Consider the following 27,107-nt stretch of genomic DNA (forward strand, 5'->3'; position numbering starts at 1 on the left):
TGTCCTAAAAATGTATAAATAATATCATACTAAGGTATGTGTCCTAAAAATGTATAAATAATATCATACTAAGGTATGTGTCCTAAAAATGTATAAATAATATCATACTATAGTATGTGTCCTAAAAAATGTAAAAAAAAATTGCATACTATACTATGTGTCCTAAAAATGTATAAATAATATCATACTAAGGTATGTGTCCTAAAAATGTATAAATAATATCCTACTAATGTATGTGTCCTAAAAATGTATAAATAATATCATACTATAGTATGTGTCCTAAAAATGTATAAATAATATCATACTTTAGTATGTGTCCAAAAAATGTAAAAATAATATCATACTATAGTATGTGTCGTCAGACTTTATAAATAATATCATACTGTAGTATGTGTCCTAAAAAACGTAAAAATAATTGCATACTATAGTATGTGTCCTAAAAATGTATAAATAATGTCATACTACAGTATGTGTCCTAAAAATGTATAAATAATATCATACTAAGGTATGTGTCCTAAAAATGTATAAATAATATCATATTATAGTATGTGTCCTAAAAATGTATTAATAATATCATACTAAGGTATGTGTCCTAAAAATGTATAAATAATATCATACTTTAGTATGTGTCCAAAAAATGTAAAAATAATATCATACTATAGTATGTGTCCTAAAAATGTATAAATAATATCATATTATAGTATGTGTCCTAAAAATGTATAAATAATATCATACTACAGTATGTGTCCTAAAAATGTATAAATAATATCATACTAAGGTATGTGTCCTAAAAATGTATAAATAATATCATACTTAAGTATGTGTCCAAAAAATGTAAAAAATAATATCATACTATAGTATGTGTCCTAAAAATGTATAAATAATATCATATTATAGTATGTGTCCTAAAAAAGTATAAATAATATCATACTAAGGTATGTGTCCTAAAAATGTATAAATAATATCATACTAAGGTATGTGTCCTAAAAATGTATAAATAATATCATACTAAGGTATGTGTCCTAAAAATGTATAAATAATATCATACTATAGTATGTGTCCTAAAAAATGTAAAAATAATTGCATACTATAGTATGTGTCCTAAAAATGTATAAATAATGTCATACTACAGTATGTGTCCTAAAAATGTATAAATAATATCATACTAAGGTATGTGTCCTAAAAATGTATAAATAATATCATACTTTAGTATGTGTCCAAAAAATGTAAAAATAATATCATACTATAGTATGTGTCCTAAAAATGTATAAATAACATCATATTATAGTATGTGTCCTAAAAATGTATAAATATTATCATACTACAGTATGTGTCCTAAAAATGTATAAATAATATCATACTGTAGTATGTGTCCTAAAAAACGTAAAAATAATTGCATACTATAGTATGTGTCCTAAAAATGTATAAATAATGTCATACTACAGTATGTGTCCTAAAAATGTATAAATAATATCACACTAAGGTATGTGTCCTAAAAATGTATAAATAATATCATACTTTAGTATGTGTCCAAAAATGTAAAAATAATATCATACTATAGTATGTGTCCTAAAAATGTATAAATAATATCATACTACAGTATGTGTCCTAAAAATGTATAAATAATATCATATTATAGTATGTGTCCTAAAAATGTATAAATAATATCATACTAAGGTATGTGTCCTAAAAATGTATGACTAATATCATATTATAGTATGTGCCCTAAAAATGTATAAATAATATCATACTACAGTATGTGTCCTAAAAATGTATAAATAATTGCATACTATAGTATGTGTCCTAAAATGTATAAATAATATCATATTATAGTATGTGTCCTAAAAATGTATAAATAATATCATACTAAGGTATGTGTCCTAAAAATGTATAAATAATATCATACTATAGTATGTGTCCTAAAAAATGTTAAAAAAAATGCATACTATACTATGTGTCCTAAAAATGTATAAATAATATCATACTAAGGTATGTGTCCTAAAAATGTATAAATAATATCATACTTTAGTATGTGTCCAAAAAATGTAAAAATAATATCATACTATAGTATGTGTCCTAAAAATGTATAAATAATATCATATTATAGTATGTGTCCTAAAAATGTATAAATAATATCATACTACAGTATGTGTCCTAAAAATGTATAAATAATATCATACTTTAGTATGTGTCCAAAAAATGTAAAAATAATATCATACTATAGTATGTGTCCTAAAAATGTATAAATAATATCATATTATAGTATGTGTCCTAAAAATGTATAAATAATATCATACTAAGGTATGTGTCTTAAAAATGTATAAATAATATCATATTATAGTATGTGTCCTAAAAATGTATAAATAATATCATACTAAGGTATGTGTCCTAAAAATGTATAAATAATATCATACTAAGGTATGTGTCCTAAAAATGTATAAATAATATCATACTATAGTATGTGTCCTAAAAAATGTAAAAAAAATTGCATACTATACTATGTGTCCTAAAAATGTATAAATAATATCATACTAAGGTATGTGTCCTAAAAATGTATAAATAATATCCTACTAATGTATGTGTCCTAAAAATGTATAAATAATATCATACTATAGTATGTGTCCTAAAAATGTATAAATAATATCATACTTTAGTATGTGTCCAAAAAATGTAAAAATAATATCATACTATAGTATGTGTCCTCAGACTTTATAAATAATATCATACTGTAGTATGTGTCCTAAAAAACGTAAAAATAATTGCATACTATAGTATGTGTCCTAAAAATGTATAAATAATGTCATACTACAGTATGTGTCCTAAAAATGTATAAATAATATCATACTAAGGTATGTGTCCTAAAAATGTATAAATAATATCATATTATAGTATGTGTCCTAAAAATGTATAAATAATATCATACTAAGGTATGTGTCCTAAAAATGTATAAATAATATCATACTTTAGTATGTGTCCAAAAAATGTAAAAATAATATCATACTATAGTATGTGTCCTAAAAATGTATAAATAATATCATATTATAGTATGTGTCCTAAAAATGTATAAATAATATCATACTACAGTATGTGTCCTAAAAATGTATAAATAATATCATACTAAGGTATGTGTCCTAAAAATGTATAAATAATATCATACTTAAGTATGTGTCCTAAAAATGTAAAAATAATATCATACTATAGTATGTGTCCTAAAAATGTATAAATAATATCATATTATAGTATGTGTCCTAAAAAAGTATAAATAATATCATACTAAGGTATGTGTCCTAAAAATGTATAAATAATATCATACTAAGGTATGTGTCCTAAAAATGTATAAATAATATCATACTAAGGTATGTGTCCTAAAAATGTATAAATAATATCATACTATAGTATGTGTCCTAAAAAATGTAAAAATAATTGCATACTATAGTATGTGTCCTAAAAATGTATAAATAATGTCATACTACAGTATGTGTCCTAAAAATGTATAAATAATATCATACTAAGGTATGTGTCCTAAAAATGTATAAATAATATCATACTTTAGTATGTGTCCAAAAAATGTAAAAATAATATCATACTATAGTATGTGTCCTAAAAATGTATAAATAACATCATATTATAGTATGTGTCCTAAAAATGTATAAATATTATCATACTACAGTATGTGTCCTAAAAATGTATAAATAATATCATACTGTAGTATGTGTCCTAAAAAACGTAAAAATAATTGCATACTATAGTATGTGTCCTAAAAATGTATCAATAATGTCATACTACAGTATGTGTCCTAAAAATGTATAAATAATATCATACTAAGGTATGTGTCCTAAAAATGTATAAATAATATCATATTATAGTATGTGTCCTAAAAATGTATAAATAATATCATACTAAGGTATGTGTCCTAAAAATGTATAAATAATATCATACTTTAGTATGTGTACAAAAAATGTAAAAATAATATCATACTATAGTATGTGTCCTAAAAATGTATAAATAATATCATACTACAGTATGTGTCCTAAAAATGTATAAATAATATCATATTATAGTATGTGTCCTAAAAATGTATAAATAATATCATACTAAGGTATGTGTCCTAAAAATGTATAAATAATATCATATTATAGTATGTGTCCTAAAAATGTATAAATAATATCATACTACAGTATGTGTCCTAAAAATGTATAAATAATTGCATACTATAGTATGTGTCCTAAAATGTATAAATAATATCATATTATAGTATGTGTCCTAAAAATGTATAAATAATATCATACTAAGGTATGTGTCCTAAAAATGTATAAATAATATCATACTATAGTATGTGTCCTAAAAATGTTAAAAAAATGCATACTATACTATGTGTCCTAAAAATGTATAAATAATATAATACTAAGGTATGTGTCCTAAAAATGTATAAATAATATCATACTATAGTATGTGTCCTAAAAAATGTTAAAAAAATTGCATACTATACTATGTGTCCTAAAAATGTATAAATAATATCATACTAAGGTATGTGTCCTAAAAATGTATAAATAATATAATACTAAGGTATGTGTCCTAAAAATGTATAAATAATATCATACTATAGTATGTGTCCTAAAAATGTATAAATAATATCATACTTTAGTATGTGTCCAAAAAATGTAAAAATAATATCATACTATAGTATGTGTCCTCAAAATTTATAAATAATATCATACTATAGTATGTGTCCTAAAAAATGTAAAAATAATTGCATACTATAATATGTGTCCTAAAAATGTATAAAAAATGTCATACTACAGTATGTGTCCTAAAAATGTATAAATAATATCACACTAAGGTATGTGTCCTAAAAATGTATAAATAATATCATACTTTAGTATGTGTCCAAAAAATGTAAAAATAATATCATACTATAGTATGTGTCCTAAAATGTATAAATAATATCATATTATAGTATGTGTCCTAAAAATGTATAAATAATATCATACTACAGTATGTGTCCTAAAAATGTATAAATAATATCATATTATAGTATGTGTCCTAAAAATGTATAAATAATATCATACTACAGTATGTGTCCTAAAAATGTATAAATAATTGCATACTATAGTATGTGTCCTAAAATGTATAAATAATATCATATTATAGTATGTGTCCTAAAAATGTATAAATAATATCATACTAAGGTATGTGTCCTAAAAATGTATAAATAATATCATATTATAGTATGTGTCCTAAAAATGTATAAATAATATCATACTAAGGTATGTGTCCTAAAAATGTATGAATAATATCATATTATAGTATGTGCCCTAAAAATGTATAAATAATATCATACTACAGTATGTGTCCTAAAAATGTATAAATAATTGCATACTATAGTATGTGTCCTAAAATGTATAAATAATATCATATTATAGTATGTGTCCTAAAAATGTATAAATAATATCATACTAAGGTATGTGTCCTAAAAATGTATAAATAATATCATATTATAGTATGTGTCCTAAAAATGTATAAATAATATCATACTAAGGTATGTGTCCTAAAAATGTATAAATAATATAATACTTTAGTATGTGTCCAAAAAATGTAAAAATAATATCATACTATAGTATGTGTCCTAAAAAATGTAAAAATAATTGCATACTATAGTATGTGTCCTAAAAATGTATAAATAATGTCATACTACAGTATGTGTCCTAAAAATGTATAAATAATATCATACTAAGGTATGTGTCCTAAAAATGTATAAATAATATCATACTTTAGTATGTGTCCAAAAAATGTAAAAATAATATCATACTATAGTATGTGTCCTAAAAATGTATAAATAATATCATATTATAGTAGCTGTCCTAAAAATGTATAAATAATATCATACTAAGGTATGTGTCCTAAAAATGTATAAATAATATCATACTAAGGTATGTGTCCTAAAAATGTATAAATAATATCATATTAAGGTATGTGTCCTAAAAATGTATAAATAATATCATACTATAGTATGTGTCCTAAAAAATGTAAAAATAATTGCATACTATAGTATGTGTCCTAAAAATGTATAAATAATGTCATACTACAGTATGTGTCCTAAAAATGTATAAATAATATCATACTAAGGTATGTGTCCTAAAAATGTATAAATAATATCATACTTTAGTATGTGTCCAAAAAATGTAAAAATAATATCATACTTTAGTATGTGTCCTAAAAATGTATAAATAATATCATATTATAGTATGTGTCCTAAAAATGTATAAATAATATCATACTACAGTATGTGTCCTAAAAATGTATAAATAATATCATATTATAGTATGTGTCCTAAAAATGTATAAATAATATCATACTAAGGTATGTGTCCTAAAAATGTATAAATAATATCATACTAAGGTATGTGTCCTAAAAATGTATAAATAATATCATATTATAGTATGTGTCCTAAAAATGTATAAATAATAGCATACTAAGTTATGTGTCCTAAAAATGTATAAATAATATCATACTAAGGTATGTGTCCTAAAAATGTATAAATAATATCATACTAAGGTATGTGTCCTAAAAATGTATAAATAATATCATATTATAGTATGTGTCCTAAAAATGTATAAATAATATCATACTTTAGTATGTGTCCAAAAAATGTAAAAATAATATCATACTATAGTATGTGTCCTAAAAATGTATAAATAATATCATATTATAGTATCTGTCCTAAAAATGTATAAATAATATCATACTAAGGTATGTGTCCTAAAAATGTATAAATAATATCATACTAAGGTATGTGTCCTAAAAATGTATAAATGATATCATACTAAGGTATGTGTCCTAAAAATGTATAAATAATATCATACTATAGTATGTGTCCTAAAAAATGTAAAAATAATTGCATACTATAGTATGTGTCCTAAAAATGTATAAATAATATCATACTAAGGTATGTGTCCTAAAAATGTATAAATAATATCATACTTTAGTATGTGTCCAAAAAATGTAAAAATAATATCATACTTTAGTATGTGTCCTAAAAATGTATAAATAATATCATATTATAGTATGTGTCCTAAAAATGTATAAATAATATCATACTACAGTATGTGTCCTAAAAATGTATAAATAATATCATATTATAGTATGTGTCCTAAAAATGTATAAATAATATCATATTATAGTATGTGTCCTAAAAATGTATAAATAATATCATACTAAGGTATGTGTCCTAAAAATGTATAAATAATATCATACTAAGGTATGTGTCCTAAAAATGTATAAATAATATCATACTTTAGTATGTGTCCAAAAAATGTAAAAATAATATCATACTTTAGTATGTGTCCTAAAAATGTATAAATAATATCATATTATAGTATGTGTCCTAAAAATGTATAAATAATATCATACTACAGTATGTGTCCTAAAAATGTATAAATAATATCATATTATAGTATGTGTCCTAAAAATGTATAAATAATATCATACTAAGGTATGTGTCCTAAAAATGTATAAATAATATCATACTAAGGTATGTGTCCTAAAAATGTATAAATAATATCATATTATAGTATGTGTCCTAAAAATGTATAAATAATAGCATACTAAGTTATGTGTCCTAAAAATGTATAAATAATATCATACTAAGGTATGTGTCCTAAAAATGTATAAATAATATCATACTAAGGTATGTGTCCTAAAAATGTATAAATAATATCATATTATAGTATGTGTCCTAAAAATGTATAAATAATATCATACTTTAGTATGTGTCCAAAAAATGTAAAAATAATATCATACTATTGTATGTGTCCTAAAAATGTATAAGTAATATCATATTATAGTATCTGTCCTAAAAATGTATAAATAATATCATACTAAGGTATGTGTCCTAAAAATGTATAAATAATATCATACTAAGGTATGTGTCCTAAAAATGTATAAATAATATCATACTAAGGTATGTGTCCTAAAAATGTATAAATAATATCATACTATAGTATGTGTCCTAAAAAATGTAAAAATAATTGCATACTATAGTATGTGTCCTAAAAATGTATAAATAATGTCATACTACAGTATGTGTCCTAAAAATGTATAAATAATATCATACTAAGGTATGTGTCCTAAAAATGTATAAATAATATCATACTTTAGTATGTGTCCAAAAATGTAAAAATAATATCATACTTTAGTATGTGTCCTAAAAATGTATAAATAATATCATATTATAGTATGTGTCCTAAAAATGTATAAATAATATCATACTAAGGTATATGTCCTAAAAATGTATAAATAATATCATACTAAGGTATGTGTCCTAAAAATGTATAAATAATATCATATTATAGTATGTGTCCTAAAAATGTATAAATAATATCATACTAAGTTATGTGTCCTAAAAATGTATAAATAATATCATACTTTAGTATGTGTCCAAAAAATGTAAAAATAATATCATACTATAGTATGTGTCCTAAAAATGTATGAATAATATCATATTATAGTATGTGTCCTAAAAATGTATAAATAATATCATACTACAGTATATGTCCTAAAAATGTATAAATAATTGCATACTATAGTATGTGTCCTAAAAATGTATAAATAATATCATATTATAGTATGTGTCCTAAAAATGTATAAATAATATCATACTAAGGTATGTGTCCTAAAAATGTATAAATAATATCATACTTTAGTATGTGTCCAAAAAATGTAAAAATAATATCATACTATAGTATGTGTCCTAAAAATGTATAAATAATATCATATTATAGTATGTGTCCTAAAAATGTATAAATAATATCATACTACAGTATGTGTCCTAAAAATGTATAAATAATATCATACTAAGGTATGTGTCCTAAAAATGTATAAATAATATCATACTTTAGTATGTGTCCAAAAAATGTAAAAATAATATCATACTATAGTATGTGTCCTAAAAATGTACCAATAATATCATATTATAGTATGTGTCCTAAAAATATATAAATAATATCATACTAAGGTATGTGTCCTAAAATGTATAAATAATATCATACTAAGGTATGTGTCCTAAAAATGTATAAATAATATCATACTAAGGTATGTGTCCTAAAAATGTATAAATAATATCATATTATAGTATGTGTCCTAAAAATGTATAAATAATATCATACTAAGTTATGTGTCCTAAAAATGTATAAATAATATCATACTTTAGTATGTGTCCAAAAAATGTAAAAATAATATCATACTATAGTATGTGTCCTAAAAAATGTAAAAATAATTGCATACTATAGTATGTGTCCTAAAAATGTATAAATAATATCATATTATAGTATGTGTCCTAAAAATGTATAAATAATATCATACTACAGTATGTGTCCTAAAAATGTATAAATAATTGCATACTATAGTATGTGTCCTAAAAATGTATAAATAATATCATATTATAGTATGTGTCCTAAAAATGTATAAATAATATCATACTAAGGTATGTGTCCTAAAAATGTATAAATAATATCATACTTTAGTATGTGTCCAAAAAATGTAAAAATAATATCATACTATAGTATGTGTCCTAAAAATGTATAAATAATATCATATTATAGTATGTGTCCTAAAAATGTATAAATAATATCATACTACAGTATGTGTCCTAAAAATGTATAAATAATATCATACTAAGGTTTGTGTCCTAAAAATGTATAAATAATATCATACTTTATTATGTGTCCAAAAAATGTAAAAATAATATCATACTATAGTATGTGTCCTAAAAATGTATAAATAATATCATATTATAGTATCTGTCCTAAAAATGTATAAATAATATCATACTAAGGTATGTGTCCTAAAAATGTATAAATAATATCATACTAAGGTATGTGTCCTAAAAATGTATAAATAATATCATACTAAGGTATGTGTCCTAAAAATGTATAAATAATATCATACTATAGTATGTGTCCTAAAAAATGTAAAAATAATTGCATACTATAGTATGTGTCCTAAAAATGTATAAATAATGTCATACTACAGTATGTGTCCTAAAAATGTATAAATAATATCATACTAAGGTATGTGTCCTAAAAATGTATAAATAATATCATACTTTAGTATGTGTACAAAAAATGTAAAAATAATATCATACTTTAGTATGTGTCCTAAAAATGTATAAATAATATCATATTATAGTATGTGTCCTAAAAATGTATAAATAATATCATACTACAGTATGTGTCCTAAAAATGTATAAATAATATCATACTATAGTATGTGTCCTAAAAAATGTAAAAATAATTGCATACTATAGTATGTGTCCTAAAAATGTATAAATAATGTCATACTACAGTATGTGTCCTAAAAATGTATAAATAATATCATACTAAGGTATGTGTCCTAAAAATGTATAAATAATATCATACTTTAGTATGTGTCCAAAAAATGTAAAAATAATATCATACTTTAGTATGTGTCCTAAAAATGTATAAATAATATCATATTATAGTATGTGTCCTAAAAATGTATAAATAATATCATACTACAGTATGTGTCCTAAAAATGTATAAATAATATCATATTATAGTATGTGTCCTAAAAATGTATAAATAATATCATACTAAGGTATGTGTCCTAAAAATGTATAAATGATATCATACTAAGGTATGTGTCCTAAAAATGTATAAATAATATCATACTATAGTATGTGTCCTAAAAAATGTAAAAATAATTGCATACTATAGTATGTGTCCTAAAAATGTATAAATAATATCATACTAAGGTATGTGTCCTAAAAATGTATAAATAATATCATACTTTAGTATGTGTCCAAAAAATGTAAAAATAATATCATACTTTAGTATGTGTCCTAAAAATGTATAAATAATATCATATTATAGTATGTTTCCTAAAAATGTATAAATAATATCATACTACAGTATGTGTCCTAAAAATGTATAAATAATATCATATTATAGTATGTGTCCTAAAAATGTATAAATAATATCATATTATAGTATGTGTCCTAAAAATGTATAAATAATATCATACTAAGGTATGTGTCCTAAAAATGTATAAATAATATCATACTAAGGTATGTGTCCTAAAAATGTATAAATAATATCATACTTTAGTATGTGTCCAAAAAATGTAAAAATAATATCATACTTTAGTATGTGTCCTAAAAATGTATAAATAATATCATATTATAGTATGTGTCCTAAAAATGTATAAATAATATCATACTACAGTATGTGTCCTAAAAATGTATAAATAATATCATATTATAGTATGTGTCCTAAAAATGTATAAATAATATCATACTAAGGTATGTGTCCTAAAAATGTATAAATAATATCATACTAAGGTATGTGTCCTAAAAATGTATAAATAATATCATATTATAGTATGTGTCCTAAAAATGTATAAATAATAGCATACTAAGTTATGTGTCCTAAAAATGTATAAATAATATCATACTAAGGTATGTGTCCTAAAAATGTATAAATAATATCATACTAAGGTATGTGTCCTAAAAATGTATAAATAATATCATATTATAGTATGTGTCCTAAAAATGTATAAATAATATCATACTTTAGTATGTGTCCAAAAAATGTAAAAATAATATCATACTATTGTATGTGTCCTAAAAATGTATAAGTAATATCATATTATAGTATCTGTCCTAAAAATGTATAAATAATATCATACTAAGGTATGTGTCCTAAAAATGTATAAATAATATCATACTAAGGTATGTGTCCTAAAAATGTATAAATAATATCATACTAAGGTATGTGTCCTAAAAATGTATAAATAATATCATACTATAGTATGTGTCCTAAAAAATGTAAAAATAATTGCATACTATAGTATGTGTCCTAAAAATGTATAAATAATGTCATACTACAGTATGTGTCCTAAAAATGTATAAATAATATCATACTAAGGTATGTGTCCTAAAAATGTATAAATAATATCATACTTTAGTATGTGTCCAAAAATGTAAAAATAATATCATACTTTAGTATGTGTCCTAAAAATGTATAAATAATATCATATTATAGTATGTGTCCTAAAAATGTATAAATAATATCATACTAAGGTATATGTCCTAAAAATGTATAAATAATATCATACTAAGGTATGTGTCCTAAAAATGTATAAATAATATCATATTATAGTATGTGTCCTAAAAATGTATAAATAATATCATACTAAGTTATGTGTCCTAAAAATGTATAAATAATATCATACTTTAGTATGTGTCCAAAAAATGTAAAAATAATATCATACTATAGTATGTGTCCTAAAAATGTATGAATAATATCATATTATAGTATGTGTCCTAAAAATGTATAAATAATATCATACTACAGTATATGTCCTAAAAATGTATAAATAATTGCATACTATAGTATGTGTCCTAAAAATGTATAAATAATATCATATTATAGTATGTGTCCTAAAAATGTATAAATAATATCATACTAAGGTATGTGTCCTAAAAATGTATAAATAATATCATACTTTAGTATGTGTCCAAAAAATGTAAAAATAATATCATACTATAGTATGTGTCCTAAAAATGTATAAATAATATCATATTATAGTATGTGTCCTAAAAATGTATAAATAATATCATACTACAGTATGTGTCCTAAAAATGTATAAATAATATCATACTAAGGTATGTGTCCTAAAAATGTATAAATAATATCATACTTTAGTATGTGTCCAAAAAATGTAAAAATAATATCATACTATAGTATGTGTCCTAAAAATGTACCAATAATATCATATTATAGTATGTGTCCTAAAAATATATAAATAATATCATACTAAGGTATGTGTCCTAAAATGTATAAATAATATCATACTAAGGTATGTGTCCTAAAAATGTATAAATAATATCATACTAAGGTATGTGTCCTAAAAATGTATAAATAATATCATATTATAGTATGTGTCCTAAAAATGTATAAATAATATCATACTAAGTTATGTGTCCTAAAAATGTATAAATAATATCATACTTTAGTATGTGTCCAAAAAATGTAAAAATAATATCATACTATAGTATGTGTCCTAAAAAATGTAAAAATAATTGCATACTATAGTATGTGTCCTAAAAATGTATAAATAATATCATATTATAGTATGTGTCCTAAAAATGTATAAATAATATCATACTACAGTATGTGTCCTAAAAATGTATAAATAATTGCATACTATAGTATGTGTCCTAAAAATGTATAAATAATATCATATTATAGTATGTGTCCTAAAAATGTATAAATAATATCATACTAAGGTATGTGTCCTAAAAATGTATAAATAATATCATACTTTAGTATGTGTCCAAAAAATGTAAAAATAATATCATACTATAGTATGTGTCCTAAAAATGTATAAATAATATCATATTATAGTATGTGTCCTAAAAATGTATAAATAATATCATACTACAGTATGTGTCCTAAAAATGTATAAATAATATCATACTAAGGTATGTGTCCTAAAAATGTATAAATAATATCATACTTTATTATGTGTCCAAAAAATGTAAAAATAATATCATACTATAGTATGTGTCCTAAAAATGTATAAATAATATCATATTATAGTATCTGTCCTAAAAATGTATAAATAATATCATACTAAGGTATGTGTCCTAAAAATGTATAAATAATATCATACTAAGGTATGTGTCCTAAAAATGTATAAATAATATCATACTAAGGTATGTGTCCTAAAAATGTATAAATAATATCATACTATAGTATGTGTCCTAAAAATGTAAAAATAATTGCATACTATAGTATGTGTCCTAAAAATGTATAAATAATGTCATACTACAGTATGTGTCCTAAAAATGTATAAATAATATCATACTAAGGTATGTGTCCTAAAAATGTATAAATAATATCATACTTTAGTATGTGTCCAAAAAATGTAAAAATAATATCATACTTTAGTATGTGTCCTAAAAATGTATAAATAATATCATATTATAGTATGTGTCCTAAAAATGTATAAATAATATCATACTACAGTATGTGTCCTAAAAATGTATAAATAATATCATACTATAGTATGTGTCCTAAAAAATGTAAAAATAATTGCATACTATAGTATGTGTCCTAAAAATGTATAAATAATGTCATACTACAGTATGTGTCCTAAAAATGTATAAATAATATCATACTAAGGTATGTGTCCTAAAAATGTATAAATAATATCATACTTTAGTATGTGTCCAAAAAATGTAAAAATAATATCATACTTTAGTATGTGTCCTAAAAATGTATAAATAATATCATATTATAGTATGTGTCCTAAAAATGTATAAATAATATCATACTACAGTATGTGTCCTAAAAATGTATAAATAATATCATATTATAGTATGTGTCCTAAAAATGTATAAATAATATCATACTAAGGTATGTGTCCTAAAAATGTATAAATAATATCATACTAAGGTATGTGTCCTAAAAATGTATAAATAATATCATATTATAGTATGTGTCCTAAAAATGTATAAATAATATCATACTAAGTTATGTGTCCTAAAAATGTATAAATAATATCATACTTTAGTATGTGTCCAAAAAATGTAAAAATAATATCATACTATAGTATGTGTCCTAAAAATGTATAAATAATATCATATTATAGTATGTGTCCTAAAAATGTATAAATAATATCATACTACAGTATGTGTCCTAAAAATGTATAAATAATTGCATACTATAGTATGTGTCCTAAAAATGTATAAATAATATCATATTATAGTATGTGTCCTAAAAATGTATAAATAATATCATACTAAGGTATGTGTCCTAAAAATGTATAAATAATATCATACTAAGGTATGTGTCCTAAAAATGTATAAATAATATCATACTTTAGTATGTGTCCAAAAAATATAAAAATAATATCATACTATAGTATGTGTCCTAAAAATGTATAAATAATATCATATTATAGTATGTGTCCTAAAAATGTATAAATAATATCATACTACAGTATGGTCCTAAAAATGTATAAATAATATCATACTTTAGTATGTGTCCAAAAAATGTAAAAATAATATCATACTATAGTATGTGTCCTCAAAATTTAAAAATAATATCATACTATAGTATGTGTCCTAAAAAATGTAAAAATAATTGCATACTATAGTATGTGTCCCAAAAATGTATAAATAATGTCATACTACAGTATGTGTCCTAAAAATGTATAAATAATATCATATTATAGTATGTGTCCTAAAAATGTATAAATAATATCATATTACAGTATGTGTCCTAAAAATGTATAAATAATATCATACTAAGGTATGTGTCCTAAAAATGTATAAATAATATCATACTTTAATATGTGTCCAAAAAATGTAAAAATAATATCATACTATAGTATGTGTCCTAAAAATGTATAAATAATATCATATTATAGTATGTGTCCTAAAAATGTATAAATAATATCATACTACAGTATGTGTCCTAAAAATGTATAAATAATATCATACTTTAGTATGTGTCCAAAAAATGTAAAAATAATATCATACTATAGTATGTGTCCTAAAAATGTATAAATAATATCATACTAAGGTATGTGTCCTAAAAATGTATAAATAATATCATATTATAGTATGTGTCCTAAAAATGTATAAATAATATCATACTAAGGTATGTGTCCTAAAAATGTATAAATAATATCATACTAAGGTATGTGTCCTAAAAATGTATAAATAATATCATACTATAGTATGTGTCCTAAAAAATGTTAAAAAAAATTGCATACTATACCATGTGTCCTAAAAATGTATAAATAATATCATACTAAGGTATGTGTCCTAAAAATGTAGAAATAATATCATACTAAGGTATGTGTCCTAAAAATGTATAAATAATATCATACTATAGTATGTGTCCTAAAAATGTATAAATAATATCATACTTTAGTATGTGTCCAAAAAATGTAAAAATAATATCATACTTTAGTATGTGTCCAAAAAATGTAAAAATAATATCATACTATAGTATGTGTCCTAAAAATGTATAAATAATATCATATTATAGTATCTGTCCTAAAAATGTATAAATAATATCATATTATAGTATGTGTCCTAAAAATGTATAAATAATATCATACTAAGTTATGTGTCCTAAAAATGTATAAATAATATCATACTTTAGTATGTGTCCAAAAATGTAAAAATAATATCATACTATAGTATATGTCCTAAAAATGTATAAATAATATCATATTATAGTATGTGTCCTAAAAATGTATAAATAATATCATACTACAGTATGTGTCCTAAAAATGTATAAATAATTGCATACTATAGTATGTGTCCTAAAAATGTATAAATAATATCATATTATAGTATGTGTCCTAAAAATGTATAAATAATATCATACTAAGGTATGTGTCCTAAAAATGTATAAATAATATCATACTAAGGTATGTGTCCTAAAAATGTATAAATAATATCATACTTTAGTATGTGTCCAAAAAATGTAAAAATAATATCATACTATAGTATGTGTCCTCAAAATTTAAAAATAATATCATACTATAGTATGTGTCCTAAAAAATGTAAAAATAATTGCATACTATAGTATGTGTCCCAAAAATGTATAAATAATGTCATACTACAGTATGTGTCCTAAAAATGTATAAATAATATCATATTATAGTATGTGTCCTAAAAATGTATAAATAATATCATACTACAGTATGTGTCCTAAAAATGTATAAATAATATCATACTAAGGTATGTGTCCTAAAAATGTATAAATAATATCATACTTTAATATGTGTCCAAAAAATGTAAAAATAATATCATACTATAGTATGTGTCCTAAAAATGTATAAATAATATCATATTATAGTATGTGTCCTAAAAATGTATAAATAATATCATACTACAGTATGTGTCCTAAAAATGTATAAATAATATCATACTTTAGTATGTGTCCAAAAAATGTAAAAATAATATCATACTATAGTATGTGTCCTAAAAATGTATAAATAATATCATACTAAGGTATGTGTCCTAAAAATGTATAAATAATATCATATTATAGTATGTGTCCTAAAAATGTATAAATAATATCATACTAAGGTATGTGTCCTAAAAATGTATAAATAATATCATACTAAGGTATGTGTCCTAAAAATGTATAAATAATATCATACTAAGGTATGTGTCCTAAAAATGTATAAATAATATCATACTTTAGTATGTGTCCAAAAAATGTAAAAATAATATCATACTATAGTATGTGTCCTCAAAATTTAAAAATAATATCATACTATAGTATGTGTCCTAAAAAATGTAAAAATAATTGCATACTATAGTATGTGTCCCAAAAATGTATAAATAATGTCATACTACAGTATGTGTCCTAAAAATGTATAAATAATATCATATTATAGTATGTGTCCTAAAAATGTATAAATAATATCATACTACAGTATGTGTCCTAAAAATGTATAAATAATATCATACTAAGGTATGTGTCCTAAAAATGTATAAATAATATCATACTTTAATATGTGTCCAAAAAATGTAAAAATAATATCATACTATAGTATGTGTCCTAAAAATGTATAAATAATATCATATTATAGTATGTGTCCTAAAAATGTATAAATAATATCATACTACAGTATGTGTCCTAAAAATGTATAAATAATATCATACTTTAGTATGTGTCCAAAAAATGTAAAAATAATATCATACTATAGTATGTGTCCTAAAAATGTATAAATAATATCATACTAAGGTATGTGTCCTAAAAATGTATAAATAATATCATATTATAGTATGTGTCCTAAAAATGTATAAATAATATCATACTAAGGTATGTGTCCTAAAAATGTATAAATAATATCATACTAAGGTATGTGTCCTAAAAATGTATAAATAATATCATACTATAGTATGTGTCCTAAAAAATGTTTAAAAAAATTGCATACTATACCATGTGTCCTAAAAATGTATAAATAATATCATACTAAGGTATGTGTCCTAAAAATGTAGAAATAATATCATACTAAGGTATGTGTCCTAAAAATGTATAAATAATATCATACTATAGTATGTGTCCTAAAAATGTATAAATAATATCATACTTTAGTATGTGTCCAAAAAATGTAAAAATAATATCATACTTTAGTATGTGTCCAAAAAATGTAAAAATAATATCATACTATAGTATGTGTCCTAAAAATGTATAAATAATATCATATTATAGTATCCGTCCTAAAAATGTATAAATAATATCATATTATAGTATGTGTCCTAAAAATGTATAAATAATATCATACTAAGTTATGTGTCCTAAAAATGTATAAATAATATCATACTTTAGTATGTGTCCAAAAAATGTAAAAATAATATCATACTATAGTATGTGTCCTAAAAATGTATAAATAATATCATATTATAGTATGTGTCCTAAAAATGTATAAATAATATCATACTACAGTATGTGTCCTAAAAATGTATAAATAATTGCATACTATAGTATGTGTCCTAAAAATGTATAAATAATATCATATTATAGTATGTGTCCTAAAAATGTATAAATAATATCATACTAAGGTATGTGTCCTAAAAATGTATAAATAATATCATACTAAGGTATGTGTCCTAAAAATGTATAAATAATATCATACTTTAGTATGTGTCAAAAAAATGTAAAAATAATATCATACTATAGTATGTGTCCTAAAAATGTATAAATAATATCATATTATAGTATGTGTCCTAAAAATGTATAAATAATATCATACTACAGTATGTGTCCTAAAAATGTATAAATAATATCATACTTTAGTATGTGTCCAAAAAATGTAAAAATAATATCATACTATAGAATGTGTCCTCAAAATTTAAAAATAATATCATACTATAGTATGTGTCCTAAAAAATGTAAAAATAATTGCATACTATAGTATGTGTCCCAAAAATGTATAAATAATGTCATACTACAGTATGTGTCCTAAAAATGTATAAATAATATCATATTATAGTATGTGTCCTAAAAATGTATAAATAATATCATACTACAGCATGTGTCCTAAAAATGTATAAATAATATCATACTAAGGTATGTGTCCTAAAAATGTATAAATAATATCATACTTTAATATGTGTCCAAAAAATGTAAAAATAATATCATACTATAGTATGTGTCCTAAAAATGTATAAATAATATCATATTATAGTATGTGTCCTAAAAATGTATAAATAATATCATACTACAGTATGTGTCCTAAAAATGTATAAATAATATCATACTTTAGTATGTGTCCAAAAAATGTATAAATAATATCATACTATAGTATGTGTCCTAAAAATGTATAAATAATATCATACTAAGGTATGTGTTCTAAAAATGTATAAATAATATCATATTATAGTATGTGTCCTAAAAATGTATAAATAATATCATACTAAGGTATGTGTCCTAAAAATGTATAAATAATATCATACTAAGGTATGTGTCCTAAAAATGTATAAATAATATCATACTATAGTATGTGTCCTAAAAAATGTTTAAAAAAATTGCATACTATACCATGTGTCCTAAAAATGTATAAATAATATCATACTAAGGTATGTGTCCTAAAAATGTAGAAATAATATCATACTAAGGTATGTGTCCTAAAAATGTATAAATAATATCATACTATAGTATGTGTCCTAAAAATGTATAAATAATATCATACTTTAGTATGTGTCCAAAAAATGTAAAAATAATATCATACTTTAGTATGTGTCCAAAAAATGTAAAAATAATATCATACTATAGTATGTGTCCTAAAAATGTATAAATAATATCATATTATAGTATCTGTCCTAAAAATGTATAAATAATATCATACTAAGGTATGTGTCCTAAAAATGTATAAATAATATCATACTAAGGTATGTGTCCTAAAAATGTGTAAATAATATCATACTAAGGTATGTGTCCTAAAAATGTATAAATAATATCATACTATAGTATGTGTCCTAAAAAATGTAAAAATAATTGCATACTATAGTATGTGTCCTAAAAATGTATAAATAATGTCATACTACAGTATGTGTCCTAAAAATGTATAAATAATATCATACTAAGGTATGTGTCCAAAAAATGTAAAAATAATATCATACTATAGTATGTGTCCTAAAAATGTATAAATAATATCATATTATAGTATCTGTCCTAAAAATGTATAAATAATATCATACTAAGGTATGTGTCCTAAAAATGTATAAATAATATCATACTAAGGTATGAGTCCTAAAAATGTATAAATAATATCATACTAAGGTATGTGTCCTAAAAATGTATAAATAATATCATACTATAGTATGTGTCCTAAAAAATGTAAAAATAATTGCATACTATAGTATGTGTCCTAAAAATGTATAAATAATGTCATACTACAGTATGTGTCCTAAAAATGTATAAATAATATCATACTAAGGTATGTGTCCAAAAAATGTAAAAATAATATCATACTATAGTATGTGTCCTAAAAATGTATAAATAATATCATATTATAGTATGTGTCCTAAAAATGTATAAATAATATCATACTACAGTATGGTCCTAAAAATGTATAAATAATATCATACTTTAGTATGTGTCCAAAAAATGTAAAAATAATGTCATACTACAGTATGTGTCCTAAAAATGTATAAATAATATCATACTTTAGTATGTGTCCAAAAAATGTAAAAATAATATCATACTATAGTATGTGTCCTAAAAATGTATAAATAATATCATATTATAGTATGTGTCCTAAAAATGTATAAATAATATCATACTACAGTATGGTCCTAAAAATGTATAAATAATATCATACTTTAGTATGTGTCCAAAAAATGTAAAAATAATATCATACTATAGTATGTGTCCTCAAAATTTAAAAATAATATCATACTATAGTATGTGTCCTAAAAAATGTAAAAATAATTGCATACTATAGTATGTGTCCCAAAAATGTATAAATAATGTCATACTACAGTATGTGTCCTAAAAATGTATAAATAATATCATATTATAGTATGTGTCCTAAAAATGTATAAATAATATCATATTACAGTATGTGTCCTAAAAATGTATAAATAATATCATACTAAGGTATGTGTCCTAAAAATGTATAAATAATATCATACTTTAATATGTGTCCAAAAAATGTAAAAATAATATCATACTATAGTATGTGTCCTAAAAATGTATAAATAATATCATATTATAGTATGTGTCCTAAAAATGTATAAATAATATCATACTACAGTATGTGTCCTAAAAATGTATAAATAATATCATACTTTAGTATGTGTCCAAAAAATGTAAAAATAATATCATACTATAGTATGTGTCCTAAAAATGTATAAATAATATCATACTAAGGTATGTGTCCTAAAAATGTATAAATAATATCATATTATAGTATGTGTCCTAAAAATGTATAAATAATATCATACTAAGGTATGTGTCCTAAAAATGTATAAATAATATCATACTAAGGTATGTGTCCTAAAAATGTATAAATAATATCATACTATAGTATGTGTCCTAAAAAATGTTAAAAAAAATTGCATACTATACCATGTGTCCTAAAAATGTATAAATAATATCATACTAAGGTATGTGTCCTAAAAATGTAGAAATAATATCATACTAAGGTATGTGTCCTAAAAATGTATAAATAATATCATACTATAGTATGTGTCCTAAAAATGTATAAATAATATCATACTTTAGTATGTGTCCAAAAAATGTAAAAATAATATCATACTTTAGTATGTGTCCAAAAAATGTAAAAATAATATCATACTATAGTATGTGTCCTAAAAATGTATAAATAATATCATATTATAGTATCTGTCCTAAAAATGTATAAATAATATCATATTATAGTATGTGTCCTAAAAATGTATAAATAATATCATACTAAGTTATGTGTCCTAAAAATGTATAAATAATATCATACTTTAGTATGTGTCCAAAAATGTAAAAATAATATCATACTATAGTATATGTCCTAAAAATGTATAAATAATATCATATTATAGTATGTGTCCTAAAAATGTATAAATAATATCATACTACAGTATGTGTCCTAAAAATGTATAAATAATATCATACTTTAGTATGTGTCCAAAAAATGTATAAATAATATCATACTATAGTATGTGTCCTAAAAATGTATAAATAATATCATACTAAGGTATGTGTTCTAAAAATGTATAAATAATATCATATTATAGTATGTGTCCTAAAAATGTATAAATAATATCATACTAAGGTATGTGTCCTAAAAATGTATAAATAATATCATACTAAGGTATGTGTCCTAAAAATGTATAAATAATATCATACTATAGTATGTGTCCTAAAAAATGTTTAAAAAAATTGCATACTATACCATGTGTCCTAAAAATGTATAAATAATATCATACTAAGGTATGTGTCCTAAAAATGTAGAAATAATATCATACTAAGGTATGTGTCCTAAAAATGTATAAATAATATCATACTATAGTATGTGTCCTAAAAATGTATAAATAATATCATACTTTAGTATGTGTCCAAAAAATGTAAAAATAATATCATACTTTAGTATGTGTCCAAAAAATGTAAAAATAATATCATACTATAGTATGTGTCCTAAAAATGTATAAATAATATCATATTATAGTATCTGTCCTAAAAATGTATAAATAATATCATACTAAGGTATGTGTCCTAAAAATGTATAAATAATATCATACTAAGGTATGTGTCCTAAAAATGTGTAAATAATATCATACTAAGGTATGTGTCCTAAAAATGTATAAATAATATCATACTATAGTATGTGTCCTAAAAAATGTAAAAATAATTGCATACTATAGTATGTGTCCTAAAAATGTATAAATAATGTCATACTACAGTATGTGTCCTAAAAATGTATAAATAATATCATACTAAGGTATGTGTCCAAAAAATGTAAAAATAATATCATACTATAGTATGTGTCCTAAAAATGTATAAATAATATCATATTATAGTATCTGTCCTAAAAATGTATAAATAATATCATACTAAGGTATGTGTCCTAAAAATGTATAAATAATATCATACTAAGGTATGAGTCCTAAAAATGTATAAATAATATCATACTAAGGTATGTGTCCTAAAAATGTATAAATAATATCATACTATAGTATGTGTCCTAAAAAATGTAAAAATAATTGCATACTATAGTATGTGTCCTAAAAATGTATAAATAATGTCATACTACAGTATGTGTCCTAAAAATGTATAAATAATATCATACTAAGGTATGTGTCCAAAAAATGTAAAAATAATATCATACTATAGTATGTGTCCTAAAAATGTATAAATAATATCATATTATAGTATGTGTCCTAAAAATGTATAAATAATATCATACTACAGTATGGTCCTAAAAATGTATAAATAATATCATACTTTAGTATGTGTCCAAAAAATGTAAAAATAATGTCATACTACAGTATGTGTCCTAAAAATGTATAAATAATATCATACTTTAGTATGTGTCCAAAAAATGTAAAAATAATATCATACTATAGTATGTGTCCTAAAAATGTAGAAATAATATCATATTATAGTATGTGTCCTAAAAATGTATAAATAATATCATACTACAGTATGGTCCTAAAAATGTATAAATAATATCATACTTTAGTATGTGTCCAAAAAATGTAAAAATAATATCATACTATAGTATGTGTCCTCAAAATTTAAAAATAATATCATACTATAGTATGTGTCCTAAAAAATGTAAAAATAATTGCATACTATAGTATGTGTCCCAAAAATGTATAAATAATGTCATACTACAGTATGTGTCCTAAAAATGTATAAATAATATCATATTATAGTATGTGTCCTAAAAATGTATAAATAATATCATATTACAGTATGTGTCCTAAAAATGTATAAATAATATCATACTAAGGTATGTGTCCTAAAAATGTATAAATAATATCATACTTTAATATGTGTCCAAAAAATGTAAAAATAATATCATACTATAGTATGTGTCCTAAAAATGTATAAATAATATCATATTATAGTATGTGTCCTAAAAATGTATAAATAATATCATACTACAGTATGTGTCCTAAAAATGTATAAATAATATCATACTTTAGTATGTGTCCAAAAAATGTAAAAATAATATCATACTATAGTATGTGTCCTAAAAATGTATAAATAATATCATACTAAGGTATGTGTCCTAAAAATGTATAAATAATATCATATTATAGTATGTGTCCTAAAAATGTATAAATAATATCATACTAAGGTATGTGTCCTAAAAATGTATAAATAATATCATACTAAGGTATGTGTCCTAAAAATGTATAAATAATATCATACTATAGTATGTGTCCTAAAAAATGTTAAAAAAAATTGCATACTATACCATGTGTCCTAAAAATGTATAAATAATATCATACTAAGGTATGTGTCCTAAAAATGTAGAAATAATATCATACTAAGGTATGTGTCCTAAAAATGTATAAATAATATCATACTATAGTATGTGTCCTAAAAATGTATAAATAATATCATACTTTAGTATGTGTCCAAAAAATGTAAAAATAATATCATACTTTAGTATGTGTCCAAAAAATGTAAAAATAATATCATACTATAGTATGTGTCCTAAAAATGTATAAATAATATCATATTATAGTATCTGTCCTAAAAATGTATAAATAATATCATATTATAGTATGTGTCCTAAAAATGTATAAATAATATCATACTAAGTTATGTGTCCTAAAAATGTATAAATAATATCATACTTTAGTATGTGTCCAAAAATGTAAAAATAATATCATACTATAGTATATGTCCTAAAAATGTATAAATAATATCATATTATAGTATGTGTCCTAAAAATGTATAAATAATATCATACTACAGTATGTGTCCTAAAAATGTATAAATAATTGCATACTATAGTATGTGTCCTAAAAATGTATAAATAATATCATATTATAGTATGTGTCCTAAAAATGTATAAATAATATCATACTAAGGTATGTGTCCTAAAAATGTATAAATAATATCATACTAAGGTATGTGTCCTAAAAATGTATAAATAATATCATACTTTAGTATGTGTCCAAAAAATGTAAAAATAATATCATACTATAGTATGTGTCCTCAAAATTTAAAAATAATATCATACTATAGTATGTGTCCTAAAAAATGTAAAAATAATTGCATACTATAGTATGTGTCCCAAAAATGTATAAATAATGTCATACTACAGTATGTGTCCTAAAAATGTATAAATAATATCATATTATAGTATGTGTCCTAAAAATGTATAAATAATATCATACTACAGTATGTGTCCTAAAAATGTATAAATAATATCATACTAAGGTATGTGTCCTAAAAATGTATAAATAATATCATACTTTAATATGTGTCCAAAAAATGTAAAAATAATATCATACTATAGTATGTGTCCTAAAAATGTATAAATAATATCATATTATAGTATGTGTCCTAAAAATGTATAAATAATATCATACTACAGTATGTGTCCTAAAAATGTATAAATAATATCATACTTTAGTATGTGTCCAAAAAATGTAAAAATAATATCATACTATAGTATGTGTCCTAAAAATGTATAAATAATATCATACTAAGGTATGTGTCCTAAAAATGTATAAATAATATCATATTATAGTATGTGTCCTAAAAATGTATAAATAATATCATACTAAGGTATGTGTCCTAAAAATGTATAAATAATATCATACTAAGGTATGTGTCCTAAAAATGTATAAATAATATCATACTAAGGTATGTGTCCTAAAAATGTATAAATAATATCATACTTTAGTATGTGTCCAAAAAATGTAAAAATAATATCATACTATAGTATGTGTCCTCAAAATTTAAAAATAATATCATACTATAGTATGTGTCCTAAAAAATGTAAAAATAATTGCATACTATAGTATGTGTCCCAAAAATGTATAAATAATGTCATACTACAGTATGTGTCCTAAAAATGTATAAATAATATCATATTATAGTATGTGTCCTAAAAATGTATAAATAATATCATACTACAGTATGTGTCCTAAAAATGTATAAATAATATCATACTAAGGTATGTGTCCTAAAAATGTATAAATAATATCATACTTTAATATGTGTCCAAAAAATGTAAAAATAATATCATACTATAGTATGTGTCCTAAAAATGTATAAATAATATCATATTATAGTATGTGTCCTAAAAATGTATAAATAATATCATACTACAGTATGTGTCCTAAAAATGTATAAATAATATCATACTTTAGTATGTGTCCAAAAAATGTAAAAATAATATCATACTATAGTATGTGTCCTAAAAATGTATAAATAATATCATACTAAGGTATGTGTCCTAAAAATGTATAAATAATATCATATTATAGTATGTGTCCTAAAAATGTATAAATAATATCATACTAAGGTATGTGTCCTAAAAATGTATAAATAATATCATACTAAGGTATGTGTCCTAAAAATGTATAAATAATATCATACTATAGTATGTGTCCTAAAAAATGTTTAAAAAAATTGCATACTATACCATGTGTCCTAAAAATGTATAAATAATATCATACTAAGGTATGTGTCCTAAAAATGTAGAAATAATATCATACTAAGGTATGTGTCCTAAAAATGTATAAATAATATCATACTATAGTATGTGTCCTAAAAATGTATAAATAATATCATACTTTAGTATGTGTCCAAAAAATGTAAAAATAATATCATACTTTAGTATGTGTCCAAAAAATGTAAAAATAATATCATACTATAGTATGTGTCCTAAAAATGTATAAATAATATCATATTATAGTATCCGTCCTAAAAATGTATAAATAATATCATATTATAGTATGTGTCCTAAAAATGTATAAATAATATCATACTAAGTTATGTGTCCTAAAAATGTATAAATAATATCATACTTTAGTATGTGTCCAAAAAATGTAAAAATAATATCATACTATAGTATGTGTCCTAAAA

The sequence above is a fragment of the Nothobranchius furzeri genome, chromosome 18, assembly GCF_043380555.1.
Source record: "Nothobranchius furzeri strain GRZ-AD chromosome 18, NfurGRZ-RIMD1, whole genome shotgun sequence".
In the NCBI taxonomy this organism is placed as follows: Eukaryota; Metazoa; Chordata; class Actinopteri; order Cyprinodontiformes; family Nothobranchiidae; genus Nothobranchius; species Nothobranchius furzeri.